Raw genomic sequence first — 24,957 nt, 5'->3', positions numbered from 1 at the left:
CTGTGTAAACTACAAAAACGCTAATTTGTGGAAACTGTGACCATTTGCATGCATATTACGTGTTCAGTCTATAGGCGTGTAATGTTTCTTTTCAAAGTGACATGGCCTGGCATACATAATAAAGTGTTTTTAGTTGTTTTAATACATCGTTGTCGTGTAACATTTCATTGTCGCCTGCTTGATAAATTTACTTAAAGTCCCCCTGTAGTCAATAATTTTATCCCTTAGAACTCATCTTTGATCACCAAAATTACATATTTAAACATGTTTTCCTTGAAAAAAATATTTCTTCATACCTTAAAATAGCTTGAATGCAACTCTTCACCCTTGCTTCATTTAGTATACGTGGTTCTATGAATATGCAAATTAGCGCCACCTCCACTCGCTCACACCAGTTCAGAGTTGATGATCACACGTTGATGTGATTGGTTACAAGGTAGTTTGTGATGTCAGAAAAAGCAGCGATTTCAAACCTCATTTTTGTCTGGTTCACTGCAGTTTTAAAAAGAAAATACTCAGCAATGGTGATGACTGATTGAATTAGCACATGGTTTGTCTTAAAGCATATTAAAAACACCACATAGACATATAAACAACATTAAAAGCTTGATTTTCACCACAGGGGTTCTTTAATTAAAATTAGCTAAAGCAACACAAATCTTGATCATTTTGTCACAACGTAATTTGGTTGCATGCAAACCATTTAAATTTGCAAAATGAAACTTAATCCTGTTGTGTTGAGACTACATGAATTATTTTTGTTGACTGAAATTGGAAACTGGAGTAATTTGCAACATGCTTTGCATGGGACTGGATCAGGAGCATAATTTTTAAATAATAATAATAATAATGATAAAGATTATATTTAGCATAATGTTATGCTTTACATTAATATGAAATATTGTTAAGCATTAATATTAGTTATATTTAGCATGCAAAGACTATGCTGCCTTAGAATGTAGTTTCCTGTCTGGTCAAGGAGCTCACTTGGTTTAGGAAAATACAACATTCTTCTAAAGGAAAATCTCAGTCAAGCAAGCTAATAAGAGGATGCAAGTTATTTTTGGCCTTTAGGCATTTGTCACATATACCAACAAGCAATGTTTTTACCCAAGGTCAAAAAGAGCTGCTGACATACGGTGGTCTAGTCATACAACCTGCAAGAAATTCTGCCCCAGTCTCACACACATTCATAATTTATTTCTGATGCCCTTTTACCACAAGACCTTTAAAATTAGATTATTCTCAGATAGGAATGCAGATATGGGGGGTGAGGGGCTTGATTCTCTCTAGCCTGTTGTCCTTGTCTGAAATGTAGTTGAGAGGTTGGTTTAAGCAAAGCCCTTATCCACAGTCTAGGACTCATGATGTAAGGTTTTATTTTATTTTTTTATTTTTTTGCTGCCCTCCTTTTTCCTCTTTGCAAAAAATACCAATCATAGGGTTTCCAGATCCCTCTGGAGGCCTGGCCTGGGACTCAAAGTGTCCATCACAATAAAACGGTCAGCAGATTTTCAGACAATATGGAGCTTTTTGACTTAAACACGTTAACAAAATAATTCTTTGGCTGAACTTAACTCAAGTATAGTGGTTCCACACATGGGAAATGGGGTTTCTTAATATTAAATTAACTATAAACTTTACTTAAATACCTTACCACATAGGGGAAACATAATGGAACTGAGTACACACAATAACAACTCAGCTGAATCTCTTGCAGTTAACAAATAGAAATAGCACATGTTGTGAACAAATTCAATTTCATCTTAGACTTGCAGACATGCACATTATTGCCACCTACTGGCATAAATATATTCAATAATATATATTTTTGATGAACAAAGACTCATGTCACTGGGATGAATCAAAATGAATATTTTGTAAAGTATACTGTGTTGGATAGAAGTGTTAGGAAAAGACTAAAAAACATCCAAAACTACTACACAAGCTTGCCATAGTCTGAACATAAGCTCCACTCTTCACCACAAAATAACTCACAAAATAACAAACCCTCTTCTGAATCCCAACCTAACAGAATATTAAACACAAACAACTTCCCTCTCTTTCTCAAAAACACATAAACACTTTTACTCTTTCCATCCAGTTCCATGCAATGCATTCTGGGAACTGAAAATCCCCTGACTAAACAAACCAAAGCATATTCCTATAATAGAATAGATTAAGTAAATGACTAGTTTATACATTTACAGTAAATTTCATGCAGTGATATTAAATTGTGAAAAACAAAGTATTCTGTTACATTGGCTCATATGTATATAGTGGGTACGGAAAGTATTCAGACCCCCTTAAATTTTTCACTCATTGTTATATTGCAGCCATTTGCTAAAATTATTTAAGTTCATTTATTTCTTCATTAATGTACACACAGCACCCCGTATTGACATAAAAACACAGAATTGTTGACATTTTTGCATATTTATTAAAAAAGAAAAACTGAAATATCACATGGTCCTAAGTATTCAGACCCTTTGCTGTGACACTTTGCTGTGACACTTGCTGTGACCCTTTGCTGTGCCACAGTCACTGACTGTGGAAACTTTACACTGGACCTCAAGCAACATGGATTGTGTGCCTCTCCTCTCTTCCTCCAGACTCTGGGACCCTGATTTCCAAAGGAAATGCAAAATTTACTTTCATCAGAGAACATAACTTTGGACCACTCAGCAGCAGTCCAGTCCTTTTTGTCTTTAGCCCAGGCGAGACGCTTCTGACACTGTCTGTTGTTCAAGAGTGGCTTGACACAAGGAATGTGACAGCTGAAACCCATGTCTTGCATACGTCTGTGCGTAGTGGTTCTTGAAGCACTGACTCCAGCTGCAGTCCACTCTTTGTGAATCTCCCCCACATTTTTGAATGGGTTTTGTTTCACAATCCTCTCCAGGGTGTGGTTATCCCTATTGCTTGTACACTTTTTTCTACCACATCTTTTCCTTCCTTTCGCCTCTCTATTAATGTGCTTGGACACAGAGCTCTGTGAACAGTCAGCCTCTTTTGCAATGACCTTTTGTGTCTTGCCCTCCTTGTGCAAGGTGTCAGTGGTCGTCTTTTGGACAACTGTCAAGTCAGCAGTCTTCCCCATGATTGTGTAGCCTACAGAACTAGACTGAGAGACCATTTAAAGGCCTTTGCAGGTGTTTTGAGGTAATTAGCTGGTTAGAGTGTGGCACCAGGTGTCTTCAATATTGAACCTTTTCATAATATTCTAATTTTCTGAGATACTGAATTTGGGATTTTCCTTAGTTGTCAGTTATAATCATCAAAATTAAAAGAAATAAACATTTGAAATATATCTGTGTGTAATGAATGAATATAATATACAAGTTTCACTTTTTGAATGGAATTAGTGAAATATATCAACTTTTTGATGATATTCTAATTATATGACCAGCACCTGTATATATATGTCATCATTTACTTATGGCGTTATTTTACTGTCAATTGTCGAGAGCACATTATTGTGACGCGAGAGCATATCAATGTAATGCGCGAGCGCAAATCTGTCCGCTCGCGCGCGGATTTCCTCTGCTCTCGCGCAAATCTGTCCGCTCGCGCACGGATTTCCTTTGCTCTCGCGCAAATCTGGACGCGCGCGCTCAAATATACAGTGCTCTCTTATGAACTGCCTCTCCTCTCGCTCAGATATTGCGTGTGCACGCTCAAACTGTTTCCTGCGTGCTCAAACGTGTCCTGCGCGCTCAAACTGCACATGTGCGCTCACGAATCTCTCCGTGCTCTTGCAGAAATTAATTTGCTTTTGGATTAAACGCTGTCAAAAGTTATAAACCAATCAGAAGAGACGACTGATCCATGAAAATGCTACATGGAATCTTATTGGCTGAGAGTGAACTGTGCCTGGAATTCTTTCGACAAAGATATGTATTTTATTTATTCACAATTTAATAATATTTATCAAATGTAACCTAGTCTAACTGCATCACATTACAGGTCAAACCCCTATTTATCTAAACAAACAAACAAAAAATGTTTCTTAAAGTTATTGTGGTCATACGTTTTGTGTTGAATTTTTTTTTTTTTTTTTTTAAATAGGTAACATTTTACAATAAGGTTTTTATTTGTTAACATTAGTTAATGTATTATCTAACATGAACTAACAATGTGCAATACATTACTGTAATTATTAATCTTTGTTAACGTTAAAAATACAGCTGTTTGTTGGTTGTTCACTTCACAGTGCATTTAATAATGTTAACAATTACAACATTTGATTTTAATAACGTATTAGTAAATGTTGAAATTAACATTAACAAATATTAATAAATGCTGAAGAAGAGCAATTCATTATTAGTTAATGTTAACTAATGCAGTTAAATAATGTTAACGCAACCTTATTGTAAAGTATTACCAACAAACATCTTCTGATTTAAGACCGAACAAGATCAGGGTCAAATCGTCATTCCCTTAATACTTAATGTGGAGATCACATACCACCATAGTCAATTTCTTTTGAGGTCTGGTATAAAACATGACATACAAAAATACCTAAGCTCTTGTGTATGCACGATTAAGCAAAAGAACGCGATCTTATTCCTAAATGACAACGATTCGGTTATGTCTATTAAACCTTTTGAAATTACAATCATACCAGAATATTTAAACCTGCTTTTGCATTGCTTCTGAAAGCAGTGGTCATGTAAGCTATATGTTTTAAACAGCTTCACAAAGTGTTTTCAACAACATACTATTGCTACATCTGTGTTGCAAACATTAAATAATAATGCAAGTATTGCAATAACAATTTATAGTCTGAATATACACTGATTTCAGCAATTAAAATAAGTAGCTAAATGAATGTTGAAACTAATGTTGTTACACTGTTCTGCCAGTAGGTGGTGACCAGTGACTGTTAAAATGTATTTGATGTATCAGAATCATTAATTCCAGACCTCAAAAGAAATTGACTATGGTGGTATGTGATCTCCACATTAAGTATTAAGGGAATGACGATTTGACCCTGATCTTGTTCGGTCTTAAATCAGAAGATGTTTGTTGGTAATACTTTACAATAAGGTTGCGTTAACATTATTTAACTGCATTAGTTAACATTAACTAATAATGAATTGCTCTTCTTCAGCATTTATTAATATTTGTTAATGTTAATTTCAACATTTACTAATACGTTATTAAAATCAAATGTTGTATTTGTTAACATTATTAAATGCACTGTGAAGTGAACAACCAACAAACAGCTGTATTTTTAACGTTAACAAAGATTAATAATTACAGTAATGTATTGCACATTGTTAGTTCATGTTAGATAATACATTAACTAATGTTAACAAATAAAAACCTTATTGTAAAATGTTACCTATTTTAAAAAAAAAAAAAAAATTCAACACAAAACGTATGACCACAATAACTTTAAGAAACATTTTTTGTTTGTTTGTTTAGATAAATAGGGGTTTGACCTGTAATGTGATGCAGTTAGACTAGGTTACATTTGATAAATATTATTAAATTGTGAATAAATAAAATACATATCTTTGTCGAAAGAATTCCAGGCACAGTTCACTCTCAGCCAATAAGATTCCATGTAGCATTTTCATGGATCAGTCGTCTCTTCTGATTGGTTTATAACTTTTGACAGCGTTTAATCCAAAAGCAAATTAATTTCTGCAAGAGCACGGAGAGATTCGTGAGCGCACATGTGCAGTTTGAGCGCGCAGGACACGTTTGAGCACGCAGGAAACAGTTTGAGCGTGCACACGCAATATCTGAGCGAGAGGAGAGGCAGTTCATAAGAGAGCACTGTATATTTGAGCGCGCGCGTCCAGATTTGCGCGAGAGCAAAGGAAATCCGTGCGCGAGCGGACAGATTTGCGCGAGAGCAGAGGAAATCCGCGCGCGAGCGGACAGATTTGCGCTCGCGCATTACATTGATATGCTCTCGCGTCACAATAATGTGCTCTCGACAATTGACAGTAAAATAACGCCATATTTACTCACTCTCACGTTCTTTCAAACGTAAATGATTTTCTCTTTTGCCTGGATCAAACATTTGATGCTTCAGATCCCCAAATATGACAATCATGGTAATTTTGGTATGGTAATTTTATGTTATCATGGTATGGTAATTTTATGTTACACTATTTTGCCTGGCATAATGATTTCATTACTTCTCACCATTTATTCCAAGGGTATGACCGATTGTTTTCTATATATCCATTTTATTTAAAGTATTCTTGAAAAGGTGAATTGTCAAACGGTGGTGGCTTTTCTGGACCTCGGCAATTTACTTCTGCGCAATGTCATCGGCCATTTTAAATAGTTATCGTTCTTGGTGTGAATGGGTGTTTATACAGATTTGGAATGACATTAGTTTGAGTAAATAATGAACAAATTTTATTATTTTAACTAAACTATCCCTTTAATACACATTGCATCAAGAAAATAACTCTCTCTTCATCTCCCAAAATCATCACGACCACACATAACGGCAAGCCAACATTTTTTCCCTGTAATAAGTAATCAGAGAAGCCAGAATGTTTCTCTGACAGCACGCGGGTAATACTTCAAAACAACAGGCTCTGTCAGCTTTGAGAATGGCACTTTGAATTAAAGTCTAACTTCATCAGACAGAAATGAGCGGCTGGATCAAAAAGGCATGAAATGCATGCAAAGCTTTTGTTACCAATTTCCCCCGCCCTAGGGCACACATGCTGAAGTGGAGGTAGTCAAATTAGACAGCAAATTGCACACTGAAATGATGCATATTCTGAGGCTGGTGGGGAGAAAAAAAAAATAAAACATACCTTCATCAGGAGTACGTCATGAAATCTGGCAACCTCTAACAAGGCCTGATAATGACATCCAGACTTCAGTCTATAGTGTCTGGTTCATAAGATGTGCCATCATGCACCATGGGATGTACAGTAAATGTAAAGAAAGCATACTTGCTTACGGATGCGTAATTGTATGTGTCATTGCTGCTAACATCATTAGTGAAAGGTGACATATAATGCAGAGATTTATGTGAAACAGCATGGCTTGCTGTTGTAAACATCATAACTCACAATTACCCTGCATTGAAAAGCATTGAATTTTTGCCACTAAAATATCTTCCATCCATTGAGTAGTGTGATTTGTGTCTTATTTAAAGATGTGCTAATGGTTTCCACTGTCTATGAAGTCCAGTTGAATCATCACCGCCTTATGCTCAAATCAATATCAGGATGCAAGATTGAGGCCTTTTTTTTCTCACCTGCTGTTTTGAGATGGCCTTAATTGCTGAAAGCTATTCAATTGATAAGGAATCACTCCCATTAGTGTGCAGCTCATTAAATCACAACTAATTAAAGGAGTGAAATGAGAGACAGAACTGGCTAATTCATTGAGCTAGGCTTGCTTATATCCAAACACCATTGGTGCTCTGATCGTCGTTTCAACCAAGTTAGATCTACAGTATACACATTCTGAGATGAGGCTGGCTACGGAACAAAGAAAAAAAATAATGCTTTTCATCGGATTCATTCGTTAAACCTCACTTTTTTTTCTTTTTTTTTACAAACACACACTTAACAAGCAGAGAAATGGCTATTATACGTGACTGTTCGACATCCTTAAACCATGTCATTTCAAACCTATATGCTGTTATTTCAAACAAGACAACTCTCTGAATAGTTTTAGCATGTCATTGAATATGGCAATGTTAATATATTTTTTCCTTGGAGGACTAGATCTGCTACACTGCTGCTGCAGAGCAAGTATGGACTACTGCTACCACTAATAGATACACAGACATGCTGCTGGTGCAAAAATAGACATAAATCCCATAGCAGATCTAAGCAGGTGGAGCTGGGGAAGTTGGAGGTTTTCAGAGGAACTCAATTAACATACTGCAGGACCAGCCTACAGCAAACACTGAGCCAGACTATTTAAATTTTGAGCAAGCAATCTCATTGGCTGCAGGATCAGCAGAAGCTAATCAGCTTGTGCCATGCGGTAATGATATGACTGGTTGCAGATTGCATGTAAAGGACCTATCAGCCAGCGCCCTCTAGAGTTTGATGACTGAACTAGATATTTGCTCAGTGAAAGTGACCAGGCAAGCTCCAAAAAGGACAAAAAAAGCACAATTAGGATTGGAGAATCAGGTTCAGATTCAAGAACAATTGTTCTACTTACGGAAAAAATAGAACTGGCGCTGCGTTCGTTCCGTAAGTACAATAGGGAAAGTGTAGGACATACAGCGTAAGCTTTTTGAAGAATACGAAAGTGCGGTTTTGGCGGAACCACTTGGAAGGCAATCATTTTTTTATATAAAGCATATACATTAATTTTTTTTCGAAAATGACCGATCGTTTCGCTAGATAAGACCCTTATTCCTCGTCTGGTATCGTTTAAAGCCCTTTGAAGCTGCACTGATACTGTAATTTTGACCTTCAACAGTGGAGTCCATTGAAGTCTACTATAAGGAGAAAAATCCTGGAATGTTTTCATCAGAAACCTTAATTTCTTTTCGACTGAATAAAGAAGGACATGGACATCTTGGATGACATAAGGGTGAGTAAATTATCAGGAAAATTTTATTTGAAAGTGAACTAATCCTTTAATATGATTAGACTTTTGCTTGCTCAAACAGCTAATAATATGTTGCTATTGTTATACAACTCCTTTGTTTCAGATCGGTCATAGTTAATGATATGCTAAAGCCCGCCAACACGTTGACGTGATTGATTACAAGGTAGTTTGTGATGTCAGAAACACCAGCGATTTCAAACCGCGCTTTTGAAACTGTCTTTAGATCACTGCAGTTTTAAAAAGAAAATACTCACTTATGAATTTGCACATGGTTTGTCTTAAAGCATATTAAAAACAGGGAGACTTTAAGAATTATGAGAATTGTGAGAATAATGTACTTTATTTTAAAAATAAAAAAGTAAATGTAAAACTAAAATAAAATTATATAAAAGTTTTTTGCTTTGTTTATTAAGACCGATAAACCAATAGAGTTGTTAATGGAATCATTAATTAATCATAATCATTATATAAAGTCAAAAAAAAAAAAAAATCCTTACAAAAATGTCTTCCACAAATGAAATTCCTTACTATTCCCATTCCAAATTATTATCCAATTACTTTTCCGAATGGTTAAAAAAAAAAAAAAAAACTAGAAAATAAACAAATAAATACATATTTTGTAACAGAAAGCAAGGCAAATAAGCATATGCTGTTTCATATCCCCTGACACATAAAACATTCTCACAGTGCAATTACACTGCAGGAAAGTCATATCTGGGTGCTGCTGTATGGATTATAATAGCAGTCATTTTATAAATATTAGTGCTGGTGCATATTTTCAGCTTGGCTGGCTCCATTCATTCTTATTAGAAGGCAAACAGGATCAGACTCCCTTGTTTTGGATGCAAAAAGCTGCCTGTGTTATCAGAAAAACAATATTCTTTTTAGAAATTAATGCTACACTGCTAAAAATGGAAATGAAAATAAAAAATAAAATGTATGCTTGATGGGAAATAGATATTGTAGATACATTCTCTGCAAATTAGTACTTCATTAGTCAGTTTAATTATGGTAATTACTGAGGTCAAATGATCTTAATTCTGATTATGATTAGAAGAGCAACATTTGAACGACAAAATATTACATGACAAAACTACTGTTTATTCTACTGTTTATACTACTGCAATTTATCAATTGCTTTTATATTATTTGCATTTTATAAGTAATAAGAACTAGCTCCGTTCGTTAGTCCAAAATCCTTCTCCAACATTATTAGCAGTATTTTTGTGGTCAGAATTGACAAACTACATGCCGCATTGCACCTAGTAGTGGCTTATTGCTTTAGGATTTTAAGATATTTTACTGAAAAAAATCAAAAATATCGATTAAGACTAGGGAACTTGGACACATTGTCCTTTTTTGACCTCAAACAGAGTAAAACAGTCTGGTAAACAGTACAGAATACCATTAATAGTGCATTTAGGCCAGCTTCTTATTGTTTTCTTTTTTCCTTTTTTTGTTCTCCAAAGGTTGTGTCAATAATTTAATAACAAATGCTGCTTTTAATGTCAAAAAACGACCCACTGAATCATTTACAATGAGAGTTGAGAGTTGATGCCAAGGCCTCACAGTGGCACTTTTCATCCCTCTGTTTTTCTCGATGCTGTGGGTGTTTTCATGCCTCCCTTTCCCTCCTTTTCCCCTTGAGGATGTTTCATCCTCAGTTAATCAGCTCTTTTTTCTCCTCATGAAAAATTTGTGAACAGATGTCCATTAGAAAAAAAAAGAGTGGAAGGGAGAGAGAGAAATGAAGATAAAAAAAAAAGAAATAAATAAAACAAAAAATGAAGTCCTGAACTGTGGTTCTATGGACACACATGCCAGCTCAGCTATTTTTAGCTGCTGGTACTGAGCCAGGGGACGTGAGCCATGGCAGCCAAGGTGGCACGGACAGAGAGAGAGAGAGAGAGAGAGCGAAAGACATTCATGAGAACCGTTCCTTATCAGGGAGTTGGAGATTACTCCTGGTACTTTTTACTGCAGCCCATCACCTCTGCGGCCCTAGAGGCTGCACTCATTTACAGAGTTCAGACATAAAAGACAGCAAGCTGAGAGAGTAAACACATAAACAGACCTGCACTTTCCCTCCCTTGCTCCTTCTGTGAGATACCGCATGGCGCTTCCTTTACCCACAGCAACTAATGCCCTTCTGTGTACGGAAAAAACACCCATACTGCCTGGGGTCTGTTTGTCTAAAGCTTCCACTGTCACAGATTGTGTTTTTTTTCCTGCCACACTGTATGACAGTTAGAAACAGAATGTTTTTGAGTTTTAATAGAAATAAATACCTGTACGAGGACTGATGTTGAGGTGACAGAATAGCTAGTTGTCAAACTTTTTACACTAAACCATGAAAGGTCTTGTCTACAGATCATGTAACACTTAAATGTCACAATTTGAATGTGCAACATTATAGGTTATTTACCCCCTGGTGTTTGAGCTGTTTTCACTGGAAGCAACTTGCACTGGCATATGTCAGTGCCATTGTTTTGTTTCAAGATGCACACCAGTAATGTTTTTTTTCTTCTAAGGCACTCTTATAAAAGCTACTTAAGGCCTCTTCCTGGCTTAATCTAAGCCTTGTTTGTGAAACCGGGCCTTAATGGATTTTAGCTCAATTTAGAGTGTTAGAGAGCAAATTGTGACTTTTGCATATACAATTTTAAAGGAAGCTGGTCCCCTTTAAAGCAGATTGAATTGCATTCAATTAATCATATTAATTCATGTACTATAGCCTGAAAACTATTTTTTGTAGTTAATGTGATTGAATTTTCTTCTTTTACTAAATAGAAAACAAAAAGGTTTTAATGATGTCGAAGATAAAAAAGTGTTTTATTGAACACGTTCTGTTGAATTTATTGTTAAAGGTCCCGTTTTTCGTGGTTTTTTTAAGCTTTGATTGTGTTTATAGTGTGCAATATAACATGTGTTCATGTTTCGCGTGTAAAAAAACAGTATTTTTCACATAATTTACTTATCTGTATACCGCTGTTTCCACTGTCATAAAAACGGGCTGATGACTTCCTTGTTCTATGAAGTCCCTCCTTCAGAAATACGTAACGAGTTCTGATTGTGCCAGCGGTTCCTGTGTTGTGATTCGACAGCTCTGAGCGCACCGTGCCCGGAAAAGTCACGCCTCTTACCATAACGTGGAGATGCATGCGCTCAGTGTTATTGTAAACATGTCTTTAATTTTACCCTATCAATCTGAGCCGGAATCAGACCCGGTGATTGGACTGCGGGATGAAAATAACAGCGTTTCGACGACATGGCGACAAACACATTCTACAAACGCAACTCTTGTGTATTCCTGTGGGCGGAGGTTAGTCAAAAAACTGTTTTAGTGACGTCATTAAAGAAGGAAGTAGAGGGATGTAGTCCAAACTGGCCGTTCGATGTAGGCGACTTCTGTTAAATAAAATATCTCGCTTGGCATTGAACTTTGAGCTTTAAAATTTTACAGATTTTATTTATACTCTAACAACAACATTACACACTAACTAAAGTTTGAACCATGGGATCACGAAGAACGGGACCTTTAACTTTAACAGCCCTAATCACAGTCAAATAGTCAATTATAGCAATATGCATCATCAGTACTATTTTAAATAATATTTAAGAAAGCTAGGTTCCATAAAATATATGGAACATATAACAGAAGACTACCAAATAAAATCAAACTTTCAAATAAATTATATAAAATGTGACAACTTGCCCCAAGCTGACATTCATGAAAATTTTCAGTTAAACTTTTCAGTTAAAATCTGCCGCTGGTCCTTGTGGGAATGGTTTTTAATCACTAGCAAGAACATGACACATTTGTCTAATTGTCTTTTTTACTTAAATGTTTTAGTTACTAAGATGCAGCCATTGTGACAACTAGCCCCGGTCTCACTTATACAGGGCCCCCAGTCAGATGAAACTACCCTGCAGATCTGGTACTATCTGACCTTTCCATGAGAACTTGTCTTCTTTCTGTGTGTCTAACCCTATCCAGATTCCCAAGCATCGCTTGTGTTTATTTCTCTGCGGTTTTGGCCGACATTTTAAGTTATCTCATTAAGATATGGGAGACTGACATTTTTACGGGAAGCAGGCAGGCATCCTTCTGGCGATTCCCACATTAAGAAGTGAAAAACGCACACACAAGCATACACACAAATCCCCGGCTCTTGAGACACGCGCGGATGTTTATGCGATAACGACGAACTAGCTCGGTATTTCAACACACACCACTGGATTTGCAATCCTCTCCCGAGATGAGATTATGTCTGTCTGGATGTGTGCATGCGCCTGCGTGTGTCAAGGGGCGGGATAATGTCGATGTAGGTGGCCGGAGCCTTGTACTCACATGTTATTTGTGTTACGGGTTCAAGCCTTGACAAGACACGTCAAGTCATATTGTGTCTAATGAGACACCAGCAAGCATCGGGAGATCAGTTCTTTCTCCCTCACCAGTCATCCATCCCATCAGCCCCAAACTCCCACCCCATCATGACAGAATGTCGATCCTTTGGGAAGACCTTCTGGTCATTAAAGTATATGGGTGGATGGACATTATTCACAGAGCATAACTGCGTTCCAACTTAACAAGATAACATCGAGCCTCTTGAAGGGTGAATTTCCCAGTAGGCAAGTTCTTAGTCACTGACTTGCACTAATTGATCTTAACAAGTGATAATGTTCAGTTTTATGTTATTTATTCTAAATGACAGGCATCATTAGTCATTCCCACAGACTGTGGCTTGACAGATCTTCAATACGAAGTCTCTCGAACCAGCTGTTACCTTCTGAATAATGTTCTTATCTTCTGCCTAGATGTTAGCTCAAATGTAAATTGTCAGTTTTGAAAATTGTATTTCCCAAATAGACATATTTCTTTGCTGGTAAGGCACTCAAAGTAAAGATAAATTAGATATGACAAGCGCAACTTGTCTCACTTGGGACTAAAACCAAAAATGACGGTCGTTCATAAGACACTTTAATTGCCTGAGTTTATTTCAGTCAAAAATGAAAATCTTGTCATCATTTACTCATCCACTTGTCATCCCAAGTCTGCATGACATTCTTCTGTTGAACACAAATGATGTTTTGAAAAATGTTCAAGTGTTCTATGCCCACAAACAGTGTTGGGGAAAGTTACTTTTAAAAGTAATGCTTTACAATATTGTGTTACTTCCTAAAAAAGTAACTAATTGTGTCTTTTTATGAAAAGTTACTTTTGAGTTACTTTTTCTCACCTGGGATGGGCTTGCTTGCTTGTATTTTACTTGCTTGTATGTATATTTTTTGGAAAATGTTAAGGCCCTTTCACACCAAAAGTGAAATGAATAAGCTTCAGGCTGAAGGAAATGCATATTTATGCCTGTACAGTAGAGGGCGCTGCTCAAACAAACCTTTCAGCTGTGCTGCCATTCTGCATTAAAGAAGAATAGGATACAGGAGAAGAAAGTTCAACACACTTATTTCTAAATGTAATCTAAAGTAATTTTTGCTTAGTATGGTTGAATTCGATCACTGAAGTCAGCAGCAAAGACATTGGTTAATAAAGTGAGATTACCGTGCGTATATTTGTGTAATTTAATATAGTTAATTATTACTGGTTTGTGTAAAATTCAAAATTCACTCTTTTTCTTCATTTTGAGGAATACTGAATGTTTTCGTGCAAGTGAGATGAGCAAATACATGTTCACATTTGGTCTAAAAACTACAATAACCATCATGTTCACACAACGCACACAACACCTCTGAACTTTATTTCTCTCAACATGGGGACAGGAGAGCTGTCAGTCAATAAATGTGAAAAAGTAACTTAGATATTTTGTTGTAAATTGAAAAAGTAATGCATTACTTTACTAGTTACTTGAAAAAGTAATCTGATTAACTCAAGTGTATTAACCCCTAACACTGCCCACAAAAGGCAATTTAAAAATTTAAATTTAATTGAAATAGAAATATTTTGTAACATTAAAAAAAAGTCTTTATGTCTTCAGAAATCTTACTGACCCCAAACTTTTGAATGATAGTATAGGCCTACAGTATATTTATTTAAAAAGCAGCATAACAAGTAATACAATCCTGTAAATATCTTTAAAAAACGTTATGTGGTGAACAAACAGAAGTTATATTAAATGAAAATCTCATTTATATTTTCTTGCTATCAAACTTTGCATGTTGCAGGTAAAACATGATAACCAATGCTTTTTGGCATTTTGACTTCAAAACAATCTGACTTCATACAGTGTATTTGAATACATGCAAAATTGAACAAGTTCTGAAAGCTACTGTAGGAAAAAGGAAAACATTGTCAGTGAATCATTTGAGGTGAGAAAACGATCATAGAACATTCATTTTTCTGTAAACTGAGCCTTTAAATTACATGAAAATCTCCTTTACAGATAAAACACTGGAAGAAAAACTGTGCTTCATTCTGACACCACACTAGATTTCAAGCTCAGGTTCTTTAATAGCTCTTGAGGTGATTTGTAATGGATTCGAGTACACACTCAGTATTCAGAAACACCTTTTAGACAGAATGAAAGAGCATGGGGTAGGCTACCAAATGCATTTAGTGCTTGAGCCACAAACTACTCTTGGGAGCTGTCTACTTTTGTCAACATTTCCCAGTGAACTGCCCCTTGAAATGATCTAAAGGTATATTTGCACAATACTGTCATGTGAAGTACAATAACAGTTCATCAAGATCTTCCAAGTCCTCTGTGCAAAACCTTACCCATCATCCCCCTCTCACACGCATAGCCATAACACACAGTGACATTCATAGCGCAGTCTAGCTTTAGAAAAAAGTAAGCAGTGTGACCTCCTTTCAGATCTACTGTTTCATTCTCAATCTGCAGAAATATTGCTTTGACCCAAAGCTACTCTACATAAATAAAGTTCAAGCAGAACATCCATTCATCAAGTAACTGATTGCTCTGCTCAGCTTCCTAAACCTCAGGCAGCTGCAATTATTGTCTCTTATATGACATCATTTTAAACCTTAAGAATGGAAGCGGAGGAAGTCTGAACTGTGATTAATAGTTGTTTTTTTCACTACTGGATGATACACTTAACCTCTCAAAACGGAGGATGGTAGTGCTTTCAAATCGATTAATCGCATCTAACAAAAACGTTTGTGTATATGTAACCAATAAGGGCACGACGTGAAGCAAAGTGCCTGCAACCCCTTCAACCGTGACTTTTTCACGATACAGCTCTAGCCTCGAGTACCTTATTGCTTTTATAAAACGGTTACCACATATTACAAATATTAAAGCCCAAAATATGTATCAATGCAACTTTCATGAAGTAAATTTTCACTAAAGCCTTCCGGAAAAAAAATAGTCCATGAACAGCAACAGAAGTTACATTATTATTATTATTAGATGGCACTCTTTATGAGTGAGTTTGTCAGTAGCGAAGACTTTTACACTGAAAAGACTAAACTGTTGTGAACACAGAACAAGATGCAACTGATAAATGCTTTGACTAGCGCTGTCAGTCATGGGAAAACCCCTTAATTGTTAAAAGGACAAGATAATACATCGGACATTTAAACAGATTTTTTTATTATGAACATAGGACTGACCTGAAGGAAAATGCTAAATCTGAATGCAGGTAATAAACTCGCTCACTCGATCTCTTTCTCACAATACTATTCTACATAATACAGTAAGCTTCAATGAACAATATCAATGAGAACATACAGTTTATTTGCTAAGAGTGGTTGCTAAGGGTGTTGTGTATGTATTCGTCTGTGTGTATATATATTCATACACATATATATACAAACTTCTATGTTACATGCGATTAATCACAATTTGACAGCACTAGTTTTGTTTAAAAATTAAAATACATTGTTTGAATAGATGCTATATTTTGTGTTTTATGATGTTTGATTATGAACAACAGATCAATGTGCAAAAGGTCACACTAAAAATGCAACAAATTATTATTGTTCATATGAGTATTTTGGAGATTATAATAAGCACAATAAAAAGATAATACATCTAAAAATGAAAATTCTCAATGAACATTTACTCATATTGTTCCAAACCTGAAAAAATTTCATTCTTCTGTGGAACAAATCATTCGATACATTTCAAAGGCTAAAACAACATTGGACCCCACTGAATTTTATTTTATGAAAAAAAACAAACAAAAAAAAAAAAACAGAACTTCTTCACAATATCTTTTTTTGTGGTACACAGAAGAAAGTCAGACAGGTTTGGAATGACATGAGGTTGTTGAGTAAATTATGACAAAATTTTCATTTTTGGGTGAATTATCTCTTAAAGCTAAGCTAAGGCATTGTTTATTAATCTTATTAAACAGCCTGATAGGGACTATCCTGCTGCTTTCCATATCTTCCTCTTTTTTTTTTAATCAAACATTTGGAAGATTCCCTCCTGTTCTCATCATCCGTTCTCTTTCAAACACCATGCAGGCATATTCTTCACTGTTCTCCACCTCCCCCCTCTGCTCTGAGAACCCAGCTGTGTCGATGGAATTGAGACTTCCACACTCACTGAGACACTCTGCTCACCTTGCACTAGACTCCGTCTCCTTAATTGGCCTCATTGATGATACAAGGTAAACAACACTGCACACACAAACCCCCAAACATAGACCTGCTTCTCCACTTAAACGAGTATCTCTGTCATTATTTACTCACCCTCAAGTCATTCCCAACCATTTGCTGTTGTTTCTGTTGAACAAACAAACAAAAATCTCTAAATTTTTATATTGAACCAGGGCTGTCAATCTCCACAGCACCACAGAAGCACTATAAAAGTAGTCCAAACGACTTGTGCACTACATTTGGAGTCTTCTGAAGTTATATGGTAACTTTGAGTGATGAAGAGACCTCAACTGTGACTCCCAATTAAAATATAGTGCCTATGGAACAGCCACACCATTTTTGACTTTAAATGACTCAAACACATATGACACAATATCACTAGTGGATTGAAACACCTCTAAAGAGATAGAGGTGTTTCATTCTGTCATCATTTACGCCTCTATGTAATTCCAAACCTTTCTTTTTTCTGTTGAACCCACAAAAAAAATGATATTTTGAGAAATTTATTTTTTTCCCTATAGATTGGAAGTCAGTGGACACCAATACGGTTTGGTTACCAATATTCTTCAGAATGTCCTCTTTTGCATTCTACAGAAGAAAGAAAGAAGAATGTTTTGGGTATGTTCATCACACAAAACTATCATATGAAGATATGGGGGTGATTTAATAGTGAATTTTTATAATCATTTTGATTACCAATTATTTTCATTAAACACTTATTGACAGAAGGAGTTTTTCCATTCCATGGCTCTACTTTTCTATTGTTTTTCAACATGCGCTAGATGGACGTCTTGTACCTTTTTTCAGTTTTACTGACATTCATCTTGCATCTCATCTGTACCGTCCTATTTATTAAAGGTGCCATCGAACGTTTTTTTTACAAGATGTAATATAAGTCTAAGGTGTCCCCTGAATGTGTCTGTGAAGTTTTTAGCTCAAAATACCCCATAGATTTTTTTAAATTTTGGGGCATCATTAGAAATGCACCAATTCAGCGCACGGCCCCTTTAATTCTCGTGCTCCCAAGTTCACACAGCTAATATAACCCTCAAAATGGATCTTTACAAAGTGTTCGTCATGCATGCTGCATGCATACATCAGATCATGTGAGTATAGTATTTATTTGGATGTATTATATTTGATTCTGAATGAGTTTGAGGCTATGCTCCGTGGCTAACGGGCTAAAGCTAACATTACACACTGTTAGAGAGATTTATAAAGAATGAAGTTGTGTTTATGAATTATACAGACTGCAAGTGTTTAAAAATGAAAATAACGACAGTCTTGTCTCCGTGAATACAGTAAGAAACAATGGTAACTTTAACCACATTTAACAGTACATTAGCAACATGCTAACAAAACATTTAGAAAGACAGTTTACAAATATCACTAAAAATATCATGTTATCATGGATCATGTCAGTTATTATTGCTCCATCTGCCATATTTTGCTATTGTCCTTGCTTGCTTACCTAGTCTGATGATTCAGCTGTGCACATCCAGACGTTAATACTGGCTGTCCTTGTGTAATGCCTTGAACATGAGCTGGCATATGCAAATATTGGGGGCTTACATATTAATGATCCCGACTGTTACGTAACAGTCTGTGTTATGTTGAGATTCGCCTGTTCTTCGGAGGTCTTTTAAACAAATGAGATTTATATAAGAAGGAGGAAGCAATGGAGTTTGAAACTCACTGTATGTCATTTCCATGTACTGAACTCTTTTTATTCAACTATGCCAAGGTAAATTCAATTTTCCATTTGATGGCACCTTTAAAGCTGATAAACAAAAGAACAACAATCCATTATCATTTACGTTTTTGTCTGTATGAAATCATAAAGTATGGGCTTGTTAGGTGGTTAGTTTATACCATATTTTGTTTGCCTCTGAATAGCGATTAATCTTTTCTTTGTGCAAATTAATCTGAGAGGGGTGCAGTGCAGCCGGCAGAGTTAGATTGAAACTGAATGAGATCACATGAAACCCTATGATAGCTTGCGCTCAGTAACATGTTTCCCAGGCTGTTCTTCACTGCTCTGAGGCGCTGCCATCTCTGAAGTTAACATATCAATCAACATCAGTTAATGAAATTATTACTGTGCTGTTTTAAACCATTATGTGCCATTGAAATGCTTGCAATATGATGATAAATGCTGTGATAGACATTGAGAGAAGGAAAAAAGGCAGAAGGAAAGAGATGTGTGTGGTGTGTTGCTTGTGAGAGTTGGAGCTCTGGGGGTGGCAGAGAAAAAGAGATCATACAGCATAGAGGATGATGTTTTTGGGAGTGATACAAAGGCTACAGTATTTGAGGATGTCTCCAGAGCTCCAGCATCAGTTTGAGGGAGATGGATAAATATGAACTGATGGAAACCAAGATCCCTGTGGCATGTGAAATGTGCTATGCTGTTTATAGCGGAAGGATGGTGCCAGTTGAAGAGCCAAGCACTTTTTTTGAGAGTAGATCCCAGAAGTGTGAAACCCAAGAATTTGTATTTGTGAATAAATGTACTCTACATTTTATCTGCAATACAGTTCTAGACAATATGTGCAATAATATAAGGATTTTTCAAGGTTCAACCAGTGAAGATTGGATTTAATGTTCGTGAGATAGGGAAGATCAGGGATGGTTGTGCCAATTTTTGCTTTAACATATGTAACTCAGTGTTTATCTGTATCCATTTATCTGTTTTGGAATCTACAACTTATTGCTAAAATGTGTACATGAAATTTACATACAAAGAGGGTTGCTGTAAAAGTAGTTAGAGGGGTTGTAACACTAAGCAAGGATGTCAGTTTAAATTTTGTACATTATATGAATCAAATTCATCTAAAATCATTTTTATAGCAATGCCCATTAACCTAACATTGTTCAATAAATGGGTCATTTAAAAGTGTAAAAAAAACAAAAGGGAGATATAATTAATTTTGAAGTTTTATTAACTGTTAAAGGTGCTAAAGAGGATGTTTTGTTTTATACATTTTTGCAATATTACTTGAAACTGTCTTTACTAACTGATAAAAGACTATTTATTAGGTGCACTGAAAGGAATAATATTAATATACATCATCTGTGCACGAGGTAGGGCCTTAAAAACATCAGCCAATCGTTTACGCGATCATCGCATAAATGATTGGCCCTCTGGCTTGTCAATCACTGCCATGACGTTCCTGTGAGAGACGTGCGCGGATTGGCCCTCTGGCGTGTCAATCACTGACATGACGATCCATGTGAGAGACGCGCGGCTGCCTGCTCCAGTAACTTTCCACACTCCACAGGCGCTGCATGCAATGTTTTTGTCAGGAGACAGGAGTAACAACTGTAGATTATGAGTCACCTGCGGTGAGTCCGACATAATGAATCCACGGCTTTAAGTCGCGCACACACTTAATGATTGTAAGGCCGATTATGAATGTAAATTGATACTTATGACTGATCGCGCTCAAACGCGTCCAGTCAGAGCCAGTTGCGTTCAGTCTGCGATTACATGTGAAACATCAAATTCCATGTGAAAGTATATAAATCTGCTTCAGGAGCAGGAAACAATCGCTGTATGTTGAGCATAGTCAGAATGTTTTAGCTAGTCGTTAAATGTGTGCCCGGCTTAATAACACAACGAATGCCGGTGGTAAACACTCGTGTTCCGATACTCGTGCACGAGTTTTGGGAGGCGTTCCCTCTAAATGAGCTGTGAAGGAGGGGGGTTGTTCTTACCCATGCGCTCATTTCAAACACTCAGTCGACAAAAAGAACCTCTTTAGCACCCTTAACAACGAGATTATGTGGTTTTTACAATCAACTAACACTGCTTTTGTCATTTCTTACAAAATGGACAAAATCTATCCCAAAAAAGTCATTCGGTTTAACCAAAATGTCAGTTTTACGGAATGACAGTTTTTGGATATACCAAATGACGATATTTTCAAACAATGCTAACAAGCTGATATCTAGCTAGCTAGTTAGCAAAAGGACAATCAAACATTTTATATTTAATACAAGTTTTTAAAATATTACAACATTTTCCATGTTTCATAGCGGTTGTACCAAATTAACTAATGTTTTTAGGATATGCAAATGAGCAAGTGAAAACATTAATTTTTCATATAGTTAAGAGAAAGTTAGTAACTTTGCTTCACGACCATGTGGTCCTTTGCAGGTGTTTGAATGATGTCACATCCTGTCTCATGATATTGACCGCATGACTTGATCCAAAATGATCCCTTTATATTGGTTACTCCGAATGACATCAATGAAATTCATTTTTCTGGACATAACAAAGCAACGACTTCTACACATAATTTTAATTGATACAGTATAAGATGTTATAAATCATGCCAGAATAAAAAAATGTATACATTTATTACATTTTAAGATATTTTAATCACAAACTAAATGGCTGTATTGGCCTTTGGACAGGATCTTTTGATACTTCAAAATTTTTAAAATACCTTTATATGTTGCAAAATATAATTAAAACATTTGGATTTAATAGAAGAGATCTAGTTGTACTACCTTACATACTTTGGATCATATCTTTGTTTTTTATTATTATTAAGGACAAAAAAATGACCCGTCACATCATTGACCGATATACATAAAATATAGGCTAACAGTTAAAACCTGCCTGTGCACTTTCACACCCATTTTGTTCAATATTTGTGGGTTCAGAAGAATTTTTAAAATTGGGGAAAGAAGTGTTACAACTCACCTCATGTTACAATCATTTCTGGTCTCCCTTACTCAGTATTCACTGAGGCTGTCAACAGTGATGCAAATTTCTGCAAGAAACTTTTACTAAACAGAGTGTGTTGTTAATTATTCAAATCAAACTTTGGATTTATGGCAATGTCTTTGGATGATGTCCTAGAGATTAATCTAGTGCCACACCGATCATGATAGATGTTAATATTAGGCAATTATCGTTCATATAATTCAAGTACAGCTCCTGAGAAATGCTGACTGTGTGAATCAATCCCTCTGATGAATGATAATGCCTCTTTATTCAACATAGCATCTGCCATTGTTCTCCTTATGAGCTATGAGTTATACCTACGGCTGGGAATATTTCGTACACGCTTAACAGTTTAATCATGCTTGGTTGTTCTCTTTTGCAAATTTATCATACCCCATTTGTACATTATGGAAAGTGTTTGTGAGTAAATTTCAGTGCCACTGCCTCATATACATTATAGCAAGATTTCCAACGTCACTGAAAAAGCCAGTTCCTCAGTGTTTTATGAAAGGCCCCTCCCCAGACGATATATTATTATTTCTCATTACCGACAGAGTTAACCACCAGGGGATTATGTTTGGAAGAGCAGTGCACTTAGGTGATTGGCTTCCCTCGCTTTCTCTTTCAGTCTCTTGCTGGAATTGATTACGTTTGTTCTCCCACCGTTTCTATTTAATCTGAAACTCAAAATGCATTGACCTCAATTTCCATGAGAAATACTCTGTTAATGGATGTGGCCATGTGGCAGGTTTGGGCCACTTTTAACACAAATGAATACTTAATTTGCAAATTACACCTGCAAAGAGACCATGCGGATATTGCATTACACAACAGCAATAACAATGGAGTGTGTTGCATTACACAGATGTAGTCCTACTGATTGAATTCATATTACAAGATATCTGGTTATAATTGAAGAATGAGGCATGCTGTTAGATTTTAAAGGTGGTGATGAAAATTACCTGAAAAGTACTGCTACTTTTTTTAGTACTGCTTGTACAAAATGGAAATACTGTACTAAATTTAAGCAACGCAGCATCTGCATGAGTCACCATGATAGTCAAACCAACAGCGCAGTTACGAGTGTGATTTTGCTTTTATACAACAGACCGATTGTGGCCAAGACACAACGGTTGAGGATCCAAATGCAGTGTTTATTGAAAGGGTAATTCACAATCGAAGTCCACATCAAGGCAAGGCGTCATACACAAGTAAACCATTCAAACAATAGTAGAGTTCAGGGCTGAGGCAAACAGAGAAATCCGAGGGAACAGGCAGAGAGGCACAAAGTCAAGACAATGAAAAACAGGATACAAAAGCTCAGAAATGCAGTTAGACACATACAAGACTTAGAAATGACTGATAGAGTGAACATGGTTTATATGGGCTGGACTAACAAGTTAATAATACACAGCTGTAGACAATCAGTGATGATGAGACCATGCAGAGAATTATGGGGAATGTAGTCCATGTGTGAAAGTCAATAGTCTGTGATGGAGTGCCCCCTGGTGGCTCTCAAGGGCACTCCAGCTGGTGATCGTGACACCGATAATCACGAAGTTAATATTGAGTAACTTACATTTTAGATCAGGGATGGACAACTTTGGTCCTGGAGTGGGTCACTGTCCAACTGCTCCAACATTAATCAAACACACCGAACAAGCTAATTGCAGGACAGCGGCCGTCCGGGACCAAAGTTGCCCATCCCTGTTTTAGACAAAATATTTCTTTCAAGAAAATAGTTCCAAACGAAGCCACCGTAGAGCAAGTTTTGTGTGTCTCAGAGCAACACAAAGCAGCAGTGTTCCTGAGTGAACAAATCAGTTCAGTGAATGATTCAGTGACTCATTAATAAAAACAGTCACCAATTTCATTCCTGAATGAATCAGTGTTTTGAACCAAATTTTTTTTTGACTCATTCATAAAGATTTGTCATTTGTCGTCATGGTGTAATGATGTAACCTGCAGGAAGAGTCATTAAAAAATACCCACCACTAATACACAGACTGAAAGTCTGTCTAGTACGTCTTCAGGCTAAAATATGCCATCATTGTTGTATATATCTGTAATATAAGCTGAAAATTCTTCTGAAAGCAGAAATAAATGATGGCATAAGAAATAGAGTTAGATGGAGATATAAATGGATTTTCTACCTGAAATAGACATCTCAGCCAGTATGGAAGTCAGTAGCTGGTGATTCACCATATTGCATCCAGTATCTTTGTTTGAAACCCAGCTCAGTATTGCACATACTAAATGTTTTGACATATAAAATAGGTTAGTGTACAGATTAATATCTTGGTCCAGGTAGTAATTTTCCTGCAGAGGCATAAAGCAAGCTTTTATGAAGTCACGAAGCTACTGATCAGGAAAACGCTGATTATATTCACAGAAGGAGAATCCCTGGAGGGAAACTGAGATGGTATGGAGAGCGGTCTGTTGCATGATGAGAAACCGGACATTACTGACATCAGAAGGAATATCAAACTCAGACATTTCTTCACACCAGTGCTCTTGCACATTTGGAAACTTAAAGGAATTTAAATGCATTAGATAACAAAACACCAAACCAAATGGGACCTGCAAACAAATTATGCTTGACCTTTCCTTAGAAACGAATTTACTATGCTTAGCCTCTTTTGCAATTACTTTTAACCTCATCCCAACGTCATTTATAGTGGATGTGTAAGAATAATAAGTGCATGAAATAAATTAAGCTTTCTGACCACACTGCTCCCAATTACAGTATCTAGGGCAAGAGACACAGTAACAATTAGGCTCACAAGTTCTTTTCCAAGATTAATAGGCGAGTGTTGCCAAACATCAAGCCTGCTGTATAGGGATTTAGTCTTATAGTCAGTTAGAGCCTTTAAGCAATAACTTATGGCAAAGTATTAAAGTATCTTATGTGCTGAGCATTAAACACTTGACACTTATGTCAAAACTATAGTTAAAACTTATAACATTATATAAAAGCAGCAAAGTTCAGCAGCATAAAAGCATTGCAAGGTGAGTATCAAAAGCACACCTTTAAAAGGGCAATGTAGCAACAACAATAAAAAAACAAACCTCCTGAAAGAGT

This window comes from Megalobrama amblycephala, linkage group LG8 (genome assembly GCF_018812025.1).
Source record: "Megalobrama amblycephala isolate DHTTF-2021 linkage group LG8, ASM1881202v1, whole genome shotgun sequence".
NCBI lineage: Eukaryota > Metazoa > Chordata > Actinopteri > Cypriniformes > Xenocyprididae > Megalobrama > Megalobrama amblycephala.
Note: the sequence above shows the minus strand (reverse complement) of the source record.